General features: G+C 56.5%; 2 non-coding genes across 2 annotated transcripts; both read right to left on the bottom strand.

Moving 5' to 3' along the window:
• Window positions 1-2,260: 2,260 nt before the first annotated feature.
• Window positions 2,261-2,420, bottom strand: LOC139968430 (5.8S ribosomal RNA). Its single transcript, XR_011793427.1, has one exon. It is a non-coding gene; the product is annotated as a 5.8S ribosomal RNA (ribosomal RNA).
• A 605-nt stretch (window positions 2,421-3,025) lies between these two features.
• LOC139968319 (small subunit ribosomal RNA) lies at window positions 3,026-4,903 on the bottom strand. Its single transcript, XR_011793325.1, has one exon. It is a non-coding gene; the product is annotated as a small subunit ribosomal RNA (ribosomal RNA).
• Window positions 4,904-10,340: the final 5,437 nt, after the last annotated feature.

The raw sequence follows: 10,340 nt of genomic DNA, 5'->3' as shown, positions 1-10,340 counted from the left end.
TGTTCACATGGAACCCTTCTCCGCAACTCGGCCCTCCAGGCTCTCGTTAGAGTATTTGCTACTGCCACCAAGATCTGCGCCCACGGCGGCTCCACGCGGGCTCTCGCCCGGACCGCTTCTTAGCTCACCGTGGCGTCCTTCCTACTCGTCGAGGCCGACTCTATTCGGTTCTCCTTGCCCCGACGGCCCGGCACAGCCATCACGCTCAGCGCCATTCATTTTCAGGGCTAGTTGATTCGGCAGGTGAGTTGTTACACACTCCTTAGCGGATGCCGACTTCCATGGCCACCGTCCCTGCTGTCTGTATCAACCAACACCTTTTGTGGGCTCTGATGTGCGACCGAGTCGGACGGCTTAGCCAGGCGTTTGGTTCATCCCACAGCGCCAGTCCTGCTTACCAAGAGTGGCCCACTGAGCACTCGTTCATTCTCACTCGTCCGGCTCCAAGCCAGCGAGTCGGACCTCTTACCAATTGAAAGTTTGAGAATAGGTTGAGGTCGTTTCGGCCCCAAGGCCTCTAATCATTCGCTTTACCAGATAAAATTGTTCACGAATATCTCCCGAGCACCAGCTATCCTGAGGGAAACTTCGGAAGGAACCAGCTACTAGATGGTTCGATAAGTCTTTCGCCCCTATACTCAGGTCGGACGATCGATTTGCACGTCAGAACCGCTGCGGACATCCACCAGAGTTTCCTCTGGCTTCCTCCTGCCCGAGCATAGTTCACCATCTTTCGGGTTTTAGCATGCTTGCTCTTCCTCCGCTCCACCGGACGAGCCGGACGGAACGGGGTGGCGGTGCGCCCGACCCAGAGGGCCGGGATCCCGCCTCGTGACGGCCCTGTGCCGACCTTCACTTTCGTTATGCCAGGATAGGTTTCGGTAGACCCCCTCGACTTGCAAGCCTGCTTAGACTCCTTGGTCCGTGTTTCAAGACGGGTCGAATGAGGAGGCCTCGCTCACGCCCGACAGACCCTCCGCTTCGGCCGAAGCCGCGGCGAGACCGGACCCTCCGGATCCCGCCGGCCACGCGACAGCAAGCTGTGCACGCGACCGACGGAGACGCCGGTGGCCCGGACCCCGCTGCCTGAACCCCCGGGGGGGCAGGCCGTCACGCAGAGTCCTCGACAGAGAGCGCAGTGAGCAACCGTGACGGGCGGCGTAAGACGGCGAGGGCCGAAGCCCCCGCACGCCGCAGCCTCGCCCGCCCCTCTGCTCCGCTCTTCGGTCGGTCGCCGGGAAGGGCGCCGAACGGTAGAAGTGCGACGCGGACCGGACGGCGAAGCGCCGCGGGTCGGTCCCGAGGGATCCGAACCCGCACACGCTGCCGCGCCGACCGCGCCTGAATCAACCGGACGCCCCATGTAGCATGCGGCACTCATCCGTTTACTTCTTGGCAGTTTCACGCAATGTTGAACCCTCTCTTCAAAGTTCTTTTCAACGTTCCCTCACGGTACTTGTTGACTATCGGTCTCGTGCATAGTATTGAGCCTTGGATGGAGTTCACCACCCCTCTTTGGGCTGCATTCTAAAACAACCCGACTCTTGGAAAGCTTTCCCTCCGGCCTTCGAGTCCGCCCTACGGGCCTTACACCCGCTGCGGGTAAGCTGCAGCCCCGATCACAGTGGACTGCGGCCGGACTCTGTCGACCGGAGTTCAGTTTCCTTACGCCACAGGTCCCTCGCACCGCAAACGGGCGCGGGGATTCGGCGATGGGCTCTTCCTGCTTCGCTCGCCGCTACTGAAGGAATCCTTGTTAGTTTCTTTTCTCTCCGCTTAGTGATATGCTTAAATCCAGCGGGTAATCTCATCCGATCTGAGGTCTGGAATCGTGAAAGACACGTGGAACGTGATCGGAGTCATAGCGGCGACCCGGGGTCTCTCCTTCCCCGGCGCTCCCCGAAGAATCGGGTCGCCGGCGGGAAAGGGTGGCCTACCATGCGCCTGCGAGAACGCAGACGGGAGGACGAGAGACCCCGCGATTGGGTCGACCGGCTCTGCCCGGCAGAGGCTCCTCGACCGTTCCGGGGGGTCGGACGCTGGACCGCACCACGGGCGCATACGTCTACACCCCGATGGCACGTCGCACGACCGACGAACCCCCGGTTACCGATCGAGCCTGCTCGCCGAGTTTCACCGGCGCCGACATCACAGAACTCCATCTGACACTGACCCGACGCAGCCGGCCGTCGAAGGGACGGCTGCGGCCGGGCGCTCCTCCGGCGCGCGAAACACGCCGACTCTGTGAGTGATTGTCTTCAGACGCTCAGACGGACGTGGCTCGAGGAGCAGAGCATCCCCGAGCCGCCATTTGCGTTCGAATAAGTCGATGATCAGTGAGTTCTGCAATTCACATGAATTCTCGCATCTAACTGCGTTCTTCATCGACGCACGAGCCGAGTGATCCACCACCAAGAATTGTCATTTGCCACTGGAAGACTCCCGCGTTCGCAAACTCTCCTCAGAGCCGAGGGAAGAAGTGGAACGGAAGGAGAAAGGACACGGGGACTCTGTGCCTTCTTTGCTTGTGACTGGAAAGAAATATCCTCCGTCGAGCCGAGGGGGGAAGCGGGCTCCCTCCTTCCCCCCACCGCCGCGAGGGCGGGTCGCGCGAGTCAGACTCGCCGACTGGGGGGAAATCGGGCGACACCGGTGCCCCTTCTCTGCCCTGCGGAGAATGCCTCGAGGAGCGCCGCGCCGCGGACGGCGACGGCGTCTCCACCCTTGCGGGACTTCTCCCTCGAAGCTACCGGGAGCGCGAGACTCCGTGAGACAGACGACGAGAGAAGAACCGGGTACTCCCCGGGCTGGTCTGTGTGTGACACGCCCGTCTCCTTTTTGTCGGAGAGAGCGAAGGCGAAGCGCGGGGTCTGACCTCGACCGTGGAACGGGGAAGGAGGCGGTGAAAACCCCGCTCGAGTCCCCCCGGCTTTTCCAATTTGCTCTCTCCGCGTGTCTCTCTGTGACGGCTTTTCCGACATTCCCCCTTTGTTCCCTCTCCGATCACGGAGGGGAAGGGTTCTGTTAATGATCCTTCCGCAGGTTCACCTACGGAAACCTTGTTACGACTTTTACTTCCTCTAAATGATCAAGTTTGACCGTCTTCTCGTCGCGCCTCGACAACCGGCCGAAGCCGGGGGTGCCAGACGGTCGATCCGATGGCCTCACTAAGTCATTCGATCGGTAGTAGCGACGGGCGGTGTGTACAAAGGGCAGGGACGTAATCAATGCGAGCTGATGACTCGCGTTTACTTGGAATTCCTCGTTCAAGGGACACAATTACAAGTCCCTGTCCCCAGCACGGAGAAGTCTCAGCGGATTACCCGGACCTTTCGGCCGAGGGCAAATGTACCCGCTGCTTGCGCCAGTGTAGCGCGCGTGCGGCCCCGGACATCTAAGGGCATCACAGACCTGTTATTGCTCCATCTCGTATGGCTGAAAGCCATTTGTCCCTCTAAGAAGTTCGCGGCTCACCACGACGGGTGGCCGGACTATTTAGCAAGCAAGAGTCTCGTTCGTTATCGGAATTAACCAGACAAATCACTCCACCAACTAAGAACGGCCATGCACCACCATCCACAAAATCAAGAAAGAGCTCTCAATCTGTCAATCCTCACTGTGTCCGGGCCGGGTAGGTTTCCCCGTGTTGAGTCAAATTAAGCCGCAGGCTCCACTCCTGGTGGTGCCCTTCCGTCAATTCCTTTAAGTTTCAGCTTTGCAACCATACTTCCCCCGGAACCCAAAGACTTTGGTTTTCCGGAGAGTTGCCCGCCGCGTCATGGGAGGAACGCCGGCGAATTACGAGTCGGTATCGTTTATGGTCGGAACTAGGGCGGTATCTGATCGCCTTCGATCCTCCGACTTTCGTTCTTGATCAATGAAGACATTCTTGGCAAATGCTTTCGCTGTCGGGCGTCTTGCGACGATCCAAGAATTTCACCTCTCACGCCGCAATACGAATGCCCCCGGCAGTCCCTCTTGATCATTACCTCAGGATCTCAAGACCAACGAAATAGAACCGAGGTCCTCTTCCACTATTCCATGCTGAGCTGTTCGGGCACTTTGGCCTGCTTTGAACACTTCAATTTTCTCAAAGTAAACGTTCCAGTCTCGCACGGCACTCAGTTAAGAGCACCGCACGACCAACCGAATCACTGGCCGGGAAAAATCTCCCACGACTCCCGTTTGACGGGGAGAAGGGGAACGGGCAGTGCACGCCTCACGGCGGACCGCCCGCCCCGGCCAGAAATCCGACTACGAGCTTTTTAACTGCAGCAAATTTAATATACGCTGCTGGAGCTGGAATTACCGCGGCTGCTGGCACCAGACTTGCCCTCCAGTAGATCCTCGTTAAAGGATTTAAAGTGTACTCATTCCGATCACAGGGCCTCCGAAGAGGCCTGTATCGTTATTTTTTGTCACTACCTCCCCGTGTCAGGAGTGGGTAATTTGCGTGCCTGCTGCCTTCCTTGGATGTGGTAGCCGTTTCTCAGGCTCCCTCTCCGGAATCGAACCCTGATTCTCCGTTACCCGTCACAACCATGATAAGCGCATAACTTACCATCGAAAGTTGATAGAGCAGACTTTTGAAGGGAGCGTCGCCGGTGCAAGACCGTGCGATCGGCATGATTATCTAGAGTTCACCAGCGGAGACCGGACCCCGAAAGGACCGGGCTGGCCTTGTTCCTAATAAGAGCACGCTTCCCCCGAAGGGTCGGCGCTTTGTTGCATGTATTAGCTCTAGAATTACCACAGTTATCCATGGTATAAGACTTTCTCCAATAAACCATAACTGATCTAATGAGCCATCTGCAGTTTCTCTTGTATGTTCAGGATTGTACTTAGACGTGCATGGCTTAATCTTTGAGACAAGCATATGACTACTGGCAGGATCAACCAGGTAACGGTCGACAGAACCGGGCTGGGCCCGTTCGCCGTCCGGGAGTCGCTCTCGCACTCCCCTCTCTCTCTCTCTGAATTCTCAATTGTCGATGCCGTGCTATTACGGTACAGTGATCGAAGAACCGCCCGAAGGGATTCTCGAGGTGTGTATCTCTACCCGAGTCGACTGGGTCGTCTCGAGAGGAGTCGCAGTGGTCCCGCCTCGGAGACGGGACCGGTTCGAAGCGACGCGGGAGGGCGACGGCTCGTCCACTGGAACAGGGGAGAGCAATCGCACGCCTCGAGCGTGCATTCGTTGCTTGGATGAAAAAGCCCGTACCGAGCGCCGAGTGCAACACATGGTCGCAGCAACGGCAGCATGCCCGAACGGGTCCCGTGGAGAAAGCTCGATATCTGACGACACCGAGGTCCTGCTCTTTCTCCACCGGGGGTTCTGCGGATGAAAAGGCTCAATATCTGAACGTCGATATATACGTGTGCACGGAGGGACACCTCTGCTCACGGGGCGAGTGGGTGAAAACCCCCGCTCTGAGCGCCGAGTTGCAACACATGGTCGCGATGAAACGACGGCTGACCCTACCGAAAGGGCCCGCTGGAGTCCAACCATGACACGTATACACACACGACAGACATTAAAAGCCTTCTCGAGTCTTGGATCGACTCTACTACCCCCCTCATATATAGAATCCGATTCACTCTGCCCGCTCGTTCTGACCATTGGATCACACACTTAAGCCAATACCCGCTACACTTAAGAGATCTCGAAATCTCGAACGAGACCCAGATTCTCTGCGGGTGAGTCGGGCGGCCTGCCGTCGCCGTCGGCTTGCCGTTTGCCTTTCGCCTGGTCGCATGGCACTCGTGCCATCGACCACGCAACGCGAGAGGCCTTCTCCCTTCTCCTTTCTCTCTCATCTCTACTCTCTCTCTTCTCCACCGGGGGTTCTGCGGATGAAAAAGCTCAATATCTGGGATTGTATATATACATATGCACGAAAGAACCTTCTACTCACGGGGCGAGTGGGTGAAAACCCCCGCACCGAGCGCCGAGTTGCAACACATGGTCGCGATGAAACGACGGCTGACCCTACCGAGAAGGCCAGCAAGGGTCTGACGTGCAAAAACATATTTACGCACCACAGGCAAGGAGCCTTTTCGAGTCTCGGGTGGACTCCCGTCCGCGAAAGCTTCATATCTGAACGTCGATATATACGTGTGCACGGAGGGACACCTCTGCTCACGGGGCGAGTGGGTGAAAACCCCCGCTCTGAGCGCCGAGTTGCAACACATGGTCGCGATGAAACGACGGCTGACCCTACCGAAAGGGCCCGCTGGAGTCCAACCATGACACGCATACACACACGACAGACATTAAAAGCCTTCTCGAGTCTTGGATCGACTCTACTACCCCCCTCATATATAGAATCCGATTCACTCTGCCCGCTCGTTCTGACCATTGGATCACACACTTAAGCCAATACCCGCTACACTAAAGAGATCTCAAAATCTCGGACGAGAGCCACACCTTGCGGATGCATCGGGCGGCCTGCCGTCGAGGTCGGCCGTCGCCCCGTCTCACAGACTCGTGCAACACGACGAGTCCCAGCCTACGCCTGTGTGCATCACCGTCGGCCTAAATCTCGGCCCTCGCCCGGTCGCATGACACTCGTGCCATCGACCGCACCATCGACCTTCTCACCCGGGAGCAACCCGTGTTTTCAGAGGAGTGCCGGGGTTGCTCCCGTGCCGGGTATGTCTTGTCCGGCGGCGCCCCGTCTCACAGACTCGTGCAACGACAACGGGTCCCATGCCTACGCATGTGTGCATCACCGTCGGCTAATTACTCGGCCCTCGCCCGGTCGCATGACACTCGTGCCGTCGATCACACCATCGACCTTCTCACATGGGAGCGACCCGTATTTTCAGAGGAGTGTCGGGGTTGCTCCCGTGCCGGATATATCTTGACGAAATCAAGGAGATATATGAGGAAACTTCTACAATTTGAAGATCGACCGGCGAGACAAGACACTCCCCTTAATATATAATCCGATTCACTCTGCCCACTCATTCTGACCATTGGGTCACACACTTAAGCCAATACCCGTTACACTAAAGTTGACCATGTTTTGTTTTTTTTGATATTATTATTATTATTTTTTTTTTGTCAACGTCCTCTGTAACGAAGTCAAAACTCTATGCATGTGTTCGCGTGTCGTTCTGCCGTCTCCGCCGGGCACATCCCAGCCAGCGCCCGATACATTTCAGTTGACAACGGTCACAACTCTATGCATGTGCTCGTGGGTCGTTCTGCCGTCAACGTCGGGAACACACAGGCCAGTACCCGCTACATTAAAATTGACAATGGTCACAACTCTATGCATGTGCTCGTGGGTCGTTCTACCGTCAACGTCGGGCGCACACAGGCCAGTACCCGATACATGCAAGTTGACAGTGGTCACAAACTCTATGCATGTGTTCGCGTGTCGTTCTGCCGTCTCCGCCGGGCACATCCCAGCCAGCGCCCGATACATTCAAGTTGACAACGGTCACAACTCTATGCATGTGCTCGTGGGTCGTTCTACCGTCAACGTCGGGCGCACACAGGCCAGTACCCGATACATGCAAGTTGACAATGGTCACAAACTCTATGCATGTGTTCGCGTGTCGTTCTGCCGTCTCCGCCGGGCACATCCCAGCCAGCGCCCGATACATTCAAGTTGACAACGGTCACAACTCTATGCATGTGTTCGCGTGTCGTTCTGCCGTCTCCGCCGGGCACATCCCAGCCAGCGCCCGATACATTAAAGTTGACAACGGTCACAACTCTATGCATGTGCTCGTGGGTCGTTCTACCGTCAACGTCGGGCGCACACAGGCCAGTACCCGATACATGCAAGTTGACAGTGGTCACAAACTCTATGCATGTGTTCGCGTGTCGTTCTGCCGTCTCCGCCGGGCACATCCCAGCCAGCGCCCGATACATTCAAGTTGACAACGGTCACAACTCTATGCATGTGTTCGCGTGTCGTTCTGCCGTCTCCGCCGGGCACATCCCAGCCAGCGCCCGATACATTCAAGTTGACAATGGTCACAACTCTATGCATGTGTTCGCGGGTCGTTCTACCGTCACCGTCGGGCACACTTGAGCCAGTACCCGCTTGACTTTTTTTTTTTTTTTTTAAGTCAACGTCTTCTTCAAGGAAGTCCAAATTCTATGCATGTGTTCGTGGGTCGTTCTGCCGTCTCCGTCGGGCACACACAGGCCAGCGCCCGATACATTCAAGTTGACAGTGGTCAAAACTCTATGCATGTGTTCGCGTGTCGTTCTGCCGTCTCCGCCGCGCACATCCTAGCCAGCGCCCGATACATTCAAGTTGACGATGGTCACAACACTATGCATGTGTTCGCGTGTCGTTCTGCCGTCTCCGCCGGGCGCATCCCAGCCAGCGCCCGATACATTCAAGTTGACAACGGTCACAACTCTATGCATGTGCTCGTGGGTCGTTCTACCGTCAACGTCGGGCGCACACAGGCCAGTACCCGATTCATGCAAGTTGACAACGGTCACAAACTCTATGCATGTGTTCGCGTGTCGTTCTGCCGTCTCCGCCGGGCACATCCCAGCCAGCGCCCGATACATTCAAGTTGACAACGGTCACAAACTCTATGCATGTGTTCGCGTGTCGTTCTGCCGTCTCCGCCGGGCACATCCCAGCCAGCGCCCGATACATTCAAGTTGACAATGGTCACAACTCTATGCATGTGTTCGCGGGTCGTTCTACCGTCACCGTCGGGCACACTTGAGCCAGTACCCGCTTGACTTTTTTTTTTTTTTTTTTATGTCAACGTCTTCTTCAAGGAAGTCCAAATTCTATGCATGTGTTCGTGGGTCGTTCTGCCGTCTCCGTCGGGCACACACAGGCCAGCGCCCGATACATTCAAGTTGACAATGGTCACAACTCTATGCATGTGTTCGCGGGTCGTTCTGCCGTCAACGTCGGGCACACACAGGCCAGTACCCGATACACGCAAGTTGACAATGGTCACAAACTCTATGCATGTGTTCGCGTGTCGTTCTGCCGTCTCCGCCGCGCACATCCTAGCCAGCGCCCGATACATTAAAGTTGACAGTGGTCAAAACTCTATGCATGTGTTCGCGTGTCGTTCTGCCGTCTCCGCCGCGCACATCCTAGCCAGCGCCCGATACATTCAAGTTGACGACGGTCACAACACTATGAATGTGTTCGCGTGTCGTTCTGCCGTCTCCGCCGGGCGCATCCCAGCCAGCGCCCGATACATTCAAGTTGACAACGGTCACAACTCTATGCATGTGCTCGCGGGTCGTTCTGCCGTCAACGTCGGGCGCACACAGGCCAGTACCCGATTCATGCAAGTTGACAACGGTCACAAACTCTATGCATGTGTTCGCGTGTCGTTCTGCCGTCTCCGCCGGGCACATCCCAGCCAGCGCCCGATACATTCAAGTTGACAACGGTCACAAACTCTATGCATGTGTTCGCGTGTCGTTCTGCCGTCTCCGCCGGGCACATCCCAGCCAGCGCCCGATACATTCAAGTTGACAATGGTCACAACTCTATGCATGTGTTCGCGGGTCGTTCTACCGTCACCGTCGGGCACACTTGAGCCAGTACCCGCTTGACTTTTTTTTTTTTTTTATGTCAACGTCTTCTTCAAGGAAGTCCAAATTCTATGCATGTGTTCGTGGGTCGTTCTGCCGTCTCCGTCGGGCACACAATCAAGCCAGCGCCCGATACATTCAAGTTGACGATGGTCACAACACTATGCATGTGTTCGCGGGTCGTTCTGCCGTCAACGTCGGGCACACACAGGCCAGTACCCGATACATTCAAGTTGACAACGGTCACAACTCTATGCATGTGCTCGTGGGTCGTTCTACCGTCAACGTCGGGCGCACACAGGCCAGTACCCGATTCATGCAAGTTGACAACGGTCACAAACTCTATGCATGTGTTCGCGTGTCGTTCTGCCGTCTCCGCCGGGCACATCCCAGCCAGCGCCCGATACATTCAAGTTGACAACGGTCACAAACTCTATGCATGTGTTCGCGTGTCGTTCTGCCGTCTCCGCCGGGCACATCCCAGCCAGCGCCCGATACATTCAAGTTGACAATGGTCACAACTCTATGCATGTGTTCGCGGGTCGTTCTACCGTCACCGTCGGGCACACTTGAGCCAGTACCCGCTTGACTTTTTTTTTTTTTTTTTTATGTCAACGTCTTCTTCAAGGAAGTCCAAATTCTATGCATGTGTTCGTGGGTCGTTCTGCCGTCTCCGTCGGGCACACAATCAAGCCAGCGCCCGATACATTCAAGTTGACAATGGTCACAACTCTATGCATGTGTTCGCGGGTCGTTCTGCCGTCAACGTCGGGCACACACAGGCCAGTACCCGATACAC

Source organism: Apostichopus japonicus, chromosome 5 (assembly GCF_037975245.1).
Source record: "Apostichopus japonicus isolate 1M-3 chromosome 5, ASM3797524v1, whole genome shotgun sequence".
Lineage (NCBI taxonomy): Eukaryota > Metazoa > Echinodermata > Holothuroidea > Aspidochirotida > Stichopodidae > Apostichopus > Apostichopus japonicus.
The sequence above is the reverse complement of the archived record's forward strand: the minus strand, read 5'-3'. Positions and strand labels throughout refer to the sequence as shown.